Source organism: Prionailurus bengalensis, chromosome D2, assembly GCF_016509475.1.
Source record: "Prionailurus bengalensis isolate Pbe53 chromosome D2, Fcat_Pben_1.1_paternal_pri, whole genome shotgun sequence".
NCBI classification, from domain to species: Eukaryota; Metazoa; Chordata; class Mammalia; order Carnivora; family Felidae; genus Prionailurus; species Prionailurus bengalensis.
The window spans coordinates 62,112,644-62,119,176 of record NC_057351.1 but is presented as its reverse complement, the minus strand read 5'-3'; the positions used below and the strand labels follow the sequence as shown (position 1 = coordinate 62,119,176).

General features: G+C 44.5%; 1 long non-coding RNA gene across 1 annotated transcript; it reads left to right on the top strand.

Annotated features, from left to right (window-relative positions):
* The first annotated feature begins 3,055 nt into the window (after positions 1 to 3,055).
* LOC122493225 lies at positions 3,056 to 6,172 on the top strand. The gene is made up of 3 exons (XR_006299846.1): positions 3,056 to 3,351; positions 3,796 to 3,967; positions 5,897 to 6,172. It is a non-coding gene; the product is annotated as an uncharacterized LOC122493225 (long non-coding RNA).
* The last annotated feature ends 361 nt before the right edge of the window (positions 6,173 to 6,533 follow it).

Below are 6,533 nucleotides of genomic sequence, written 5' to 3'. Positions count from 1 at the left end.
GCCAGGCAACCGCCACGCCCTCTGAGGAAACTGGAGGACTTCCGAAAGGGGAGGAGCCTCTGGGGAGGGCACCCGGGAGGCGTCCTAAGAGGCATAGGCAAACTGCCCTGTGTGGGGCGGGACCAAGGGTGTGAGGGGCGGGGCCCATGAGAGGCTGGGCGGAGTCCCAAGGTGCCCTCGGAAGTTGGAAACTCCGAGGAACGAGAAGGCGCAGCGCTGGGAGGCCGCTAAGGCCAGAGGAGAACTAACGCCTAGATGGAAAGGTGGATCAAAGGCTTCTGGAAGAGCCGGAAGGCACCCTCTGCTCTCCGTGACAAAGAGACTCCGTCGCGGGAACAAGAAATAATCTCCGTTCGAGTCAACTCAACCCTAATGAAGCAGCTACTGTGTGCAAGATACAGAGGGGAAAGTAAGGTGGAGAAAACACAGACCCTGCTTTCAAAGGGTTTAGTCACCAGTGGTAAGAATAAGAGGGCGCAGCGCTCGAAGCACCCTGGGAAAACGTATGTGGAGCCACATCATGGAAAGTTGCCTTTCATCTAGGGCTCCTCTCAAGATCATTTCGTCTCCCTCTCCCCCTCCTCCTCCACACTCTTTAACCTTCAGGTACAGAGGGTAAACAACTTGGCTCATGAAATATGCAAAACCCCTCTTGTTTTTTTTCCCTTTAACCCCATCCTTACTCCTATCCCTCCTCAGCCCCATAAACATTCACGCTACTGTGCTTGAATATGCATTTTTGAAAAGTGTATGCATTTTTATTAGTGTATTTTTTAATGATATGGGACTTTAGGATCTTATTTTCTACTTTTTTTCACTCAATATTCTTTTTATGAATCTATTCTTTTGCAGTTGGTATTGTAATCCTAGTTTATCGCTTCTGATTGCTGCACAGTATTCCATATTGGACAGCAACACATGTGACTTCCATTCCCCAAATGGATACCAAGGCTACCCCTACCTCTCAGTGATAATCATCCTCGTCCATGGTCTCTTGTGGACCCATGTGTAATTCCTCGGCAACATATGCCTAAAAATGAGGTTGGTAAGTTATAGTGGATGTACAGGGCAATTCACATTTGGTTATGCAACTTGTCCTGCACAAAGACATCCAGCCAAGCACCAATGGGAGCTGGAAAACAGCTTTCCTATGTCATGTGCCCTGCTGAAGGAAGATATGCCCTTTTCTTCCCCCAAAAGCTCTGTTCCCTAGTCAAGTCACGAACCTGAGAGGCTATTACTATTGAGAGGGTATTCCTCTTTCAAATTCATTTGCCCAGTGGTAGACACTGTTTTCCAATGGCATAAAGGTGCCCAGTAGCCTGCTAGGAGCCCTGGGTACTTAACTTCAAGTACTGCTAGATGGCACACCAGAATTATTGCTCTACACTATCCTCCAGTGCACAGTGTGAGGGTTTCTGGCCCTACTCTCATCCTTACCAGCACACTGTAGTTTGTTTATTCATAAACACTCACATAGTGTTTACCAAGTGTCAAATACTCTTCTAAGTGCCTTACAAATACTGACTCATCTAATCAGCCAATTTTCTAAATTCTGTCAATTATCATGGAAGTAATGTCAACATATTTTTGCTTTACTCTGCGTTTCTCTGACTCCTAGTGAAATTGAACATTTCTTCATACATCTATAAGCCACTTGGGATTCCCTTCTGTGAATTGTCTATTTATAGCCTTTACCTATATTTCAGTTGCTCTTTTTCTTTTTCATTTGATTTGCAAGAGGTTTTTGTACATTAATCTGGACATTAATCTGCTTTCAAAGACTGAAAACTTTGCTTGCCATGTCCTTTGTAAAACAATAATCCTTCATTTTGTAGCCCTTCATTGTGTGTGTGTGTGTTTTACTTTTTACATGCTTTTCCAGTATGATTTAAGAAGTCCTTCTCAACCCCAAGGTCATAAAGGTATTGTCTATCATTTTCTTACATTAGTGTCATAGTTTTACTTGTTAGCATTCAGTTCTTGAGCCCATCTTACTTTTGCGTATGGTGTGAGGTAAGGATCCGATTTTTTTTTTCTCAGAGGAGTGAGCCCATTTTCAACATCTTGGTTCCCAAATATAGACAGTTCTGCACTGAGCTCTGTGGTTTCCTCCTGTGCTAGTACCACAAGGTTTTATCATGATGGTTTTATAGCCAGACATCATGATTGAGGGCAAGTCCCCCACTCCTACTTCTTCTGTCAAAACGTCACTGGCTAATCATGAACCTCCATCAACCCATATAATTTTCAGGATGTTTTCAAGTTCCTCATGAGAAATCTTAACTGGAACATTAATGAATTTATGATTTAACTTGGGGAAAATTCACATTTGTATAATTGTATCTCATTCATGAACAGAGACTGTATATCTGGTAGACAAAAAAGGACATAATATGGCAGAGGCATAATGCACTGTGGAGGCAATGGGAGAAGTGGCAGCTGAAGCTGGAGGATCAGGCTGAACCAAACTGCAAGCCAAGCTAATGGAAATGAGAACACAGGGTAGGCAACAGGGCTCAGGCTACTTTGTGTGTTTACAGGAGATCCAATCACACGCTGGGACTAACAGGTGGTGATACCATCGTGATCCAGAGAGACTCCATAACATTCCTGAAGGTACATAACAAAGAAAGACCTAGAGGGCCCTGGCCACCCATATCTTGTATTGGTATCAGTTGTAGTGCTATATGTCTTCCCATTTCCCAAGAATCTTCTGAAGGATTATTTTACAAGCAGATGGCCTGCCAAGGTGACAGAAATTCAATCCAGAAAACACTTCTTTAAAGCACCTGCTGCATTGTAAGTACAAGGCTGGCTAGAGGAACCACAGAGCCAACTAAGACAGAGTCACTGCCCTTTGCATTCACAATCTGGCTTTGGGGGGGAAGAGAGAAAAGACCATCTACAAGTAATCCCAACACAATATGATGGCATAATTTAGAACATGCCATGCCAACAGCGAGCACTATGGGTGCTGGGTCAGTCTAGACACTGATACCTGAGAGCATTATTTAGAATATAAGGACAAAAAGACCTTAACAAAGGAAATCAGGGAACCACAGGAGGTGGAAAGGAACATGACACATTCAACTCACAGGAAAGAGATGCAGGTGACATCAACTTGGATGGATTAATGGATGAGAGGATGGGTGGTTGGACAAATTAGTGTATGCTGATGAAAGAAAGTGCTTCATTTCCAATTTTCCAGATTCCTGAAGACCCTGTTCCCCTTTGTTGTTGTAATAAAAAGGAACACTAGGTGGCATCACACTACCAAAAGTTCTCACCTTTTAAAGCCTCCAGGAGACGCTCATCCACCAAGATTGGGTCAGCCCCTAATTTAGACAAGTAAGAGTGCTTCTATCAATTTCATTACTCATTACATCCACTTAATTTATTTACTGAGCCTCTACTATGTGCCCAGCCTTATGCTGCCTACTGTGGAGAATATAAAAGGAGTTGAATCGAGGATCTCCTCCCAAGGGAGCATAAGGAGAAGCAAAACACACATGGCACCCCCTCCCCCACACAAAAAAAATTGTAAAACACTCCAAGGCGGGATGTGGTAAGCACTGAAATGAGGATGTCGGAATATAATATCCAGTGTCATCTGACCCCTTTGACCTTCTGGTGCCTTCTCCCACCGCTCACTTCTTGCCCCAATGGCTTCTTTCAGTTCCCTGTATGTCATGTTCTTTCCCACCGCTTGGAGTTCACAGAGGTTGATCTTTCTGTCTGGAATACTCAACCATCCCTCTTCACCTGGCTAACTCCCGTCCACCCCTCCTGCAGATTTCACTTCCTCGGGGAGAGATTTCCTGACCATCCTTCAACACCAGATTACCTTTGCAAGTACCATGTGTTCGACTTCTTGGACCCTCTCACAATGGTAGTTCATCATGTGTTCATGGAAATGGTTGCTTAAGATCTGTCTTCTCTACAAGCTATCAAACAAGAAGGCAAGGTACATGTATATCTTGTTCAGCCCTGTCTCCATTGGTATTGTAGGCTGAACTGTGTCCCCCTAAAACTCGTATGTTGAAGCTATAGCCTCACTATCTCAGAATGTCACTGTATCTGGAGATGAGGGCTTTGTGAGTTAAAATAAGGCCATTAGGGTGGGCCTAATACAGTCTGAATTGTGTCATTACAAGAAGAAGAAATTTGGACACACAAAGAGACACCAGGGATGCATGTACACAGAGGAAAGACATAGTGAAGAAGGGCATCTGCAAGCCAAGCAGAGAGGCCACAGGAGAAACCAAACCCACTGACACCTTTACCTTGGTCTCCTAGCCTCCAGAACAGTGAGCAAATAAATTTCTCTTTAAGCCACCCAAGTCAGTGGTACTTTATTATGGCAGATGAAAAAACCAATATAAATGGCCATCACTCCTCTCAGTTTACAACTATTAAGTAAGTGTCTATTGAATGAGCTCTAAAATAAGGAAGAACAGTGAAGGATAGCATATTAGGAAAAGCTACATGGTAGACATGGCCCTTGACCTTGACCTTAAATGATACAGATGGCTCAGAGAGTCATGGAAGAAAATAGAAGGAATCCCAAGTATGGGAAGTAGCATTGGGCACATACCAAGGCAAGAATGTAAAAGTCCTGCTATAGGGATGGTGCGGTCCCTCTCAGGGGCCAGTGGACACTAATGTTGAGAAGAGGGTAGGTGAATGGTGGAGGTTTGGAAGAATAACAGAGGCATGGCTGCAAACTCAAAGACCAGGGGCAGCCAAGAACACATCCATTCACTCTGCCAGATAACTTGAATATATGATCATGAACTGTAATACCTCTGCAAAGCTCTTTGTTTAAACCTGGATATAAGTGCTTCCTATGGCACCCTGCTAGGATTTCTAAGCGGTGTGTTGTGACTCATAATAAGAACAGCTTTCTGTACATAGCACTCACTTCTTTAGTAGCACCCAGTGAAGATACATTGTAGAGCTCCAGAAAAGCAGAAACACTGAGATGTGGCTCTGCATGGAAAGTCCCAGCCTACGATGCAAAGCGACTGTGCCCTAAAGGAAACCTGCTCCTGCAAGGGATCAGAGAGGTCCTGGAGCCAATTTGGAGGGAGTCCACACAGCCCACAATTCCTTTCTCTGAGACTAGTAACTCCCCCCAGGAAGTATGTTCCTTCCTGATGCCAAAATGTTATAGATGGCCCTATCTGACTCCCTGGGCCATAGCTGAAGGGTAGGGTAGAGACCTGATCCACCTGAGGTCAATCCCATTATTTTTCCTGGGGATTTATAAATGGGGTCAAGAGTTGCAAGCCACTCATTGCTGGGGCCTGGAACTGAGTATGTGAATCCCAGGAGAGGCAGAGAAAGGTAGGCTGAACAGAGGGAAGAATAAAGCAAATGAACGTGGGGAAGAATCCACAGGCCCAAGAGAAGGGAGCGTTGGGGGAAGGAGCCTCCCTGGTTGTTGATGCCTCTTCAGAGCCTGGTAACTCCCTGGGGAGGCCTGGGAACACCCACACTCTTGAGTCTTGCTAGATACAACCTCCTAACAAACTGACTTCATTTGTTTAAACTAGACAGAGTTAGTTTCCATTGCTTATACCCCCAAAAACCCAAAAGTCCCGATCAACACAAATCCTGTTTATGCAGGCATTCTTGCGATGTCGCTTGAATTTAGTATCAAAACTGCATTTGGGGCCCCAAACAACATGGCAAAAACTGCCCCTGTCATCATATCTAACATTTCTCCCCCGGGCTGTTGGGAAGATTAAAAGCCCACGTGTTACAGAAAATTGTTGACATTTATCAGCCGACCCCCTGCTCACCTTAGATGACAGAACAGAGTCCCAGCTGGCTGGTGCTCTCCAAGACTGTGCGGGCCATATTTTATTCCTTTAATCTGCTCCTTTTCCAGCCTGCTGCAGACCAAACTTAACAGAACATTTGTTGAGCATTTGACATCGGTTCCCGAAGGATCTCCATACAAACTCCACTCTTGATACTGGAGGAGGCTACAAAGCTGGGGCACATTTATCAGGAAGATTGAAAGATTGGCCATGAAGTGGAAGCAGTGGGCGATCTGCCATTGCAGGCGATGATTTTTACCAGAAGGGGATGACAGTGTCACAACCACGCAGTTATCCAACCTGCCTTGCATTTCATTGGCTTAACAGCAACTGTGCTTCTCCCAGTCGGATTACTTTTGGGTATGACTGGTTCATTCAGTTGGTGCTCTTGCTGGAGAGGCCAGGCCAAGACTGCAGTTTGGTGTTCTTCCTAGAACCAGGGAGGACTTACACAAAGTCACCAGCTAACCGGATTATTCAAAAAGACTGAGTAGCTCCACACAACCTGTTCCCACTACAAATGAATAAATAAATGAAATAAATTAATGAGTGAATAAGTAAATAAATAATTCCTTTAAAACATCAAAGCACAAATCCCTTGTCTTATTTCTGCTCTTCCCTGAAAACACCATATTTTCAAACATCTCTAGACTTTACCCATTGTCATGGGTAAAGTCTCCACTCCCATGTCAGGAATATCCTATG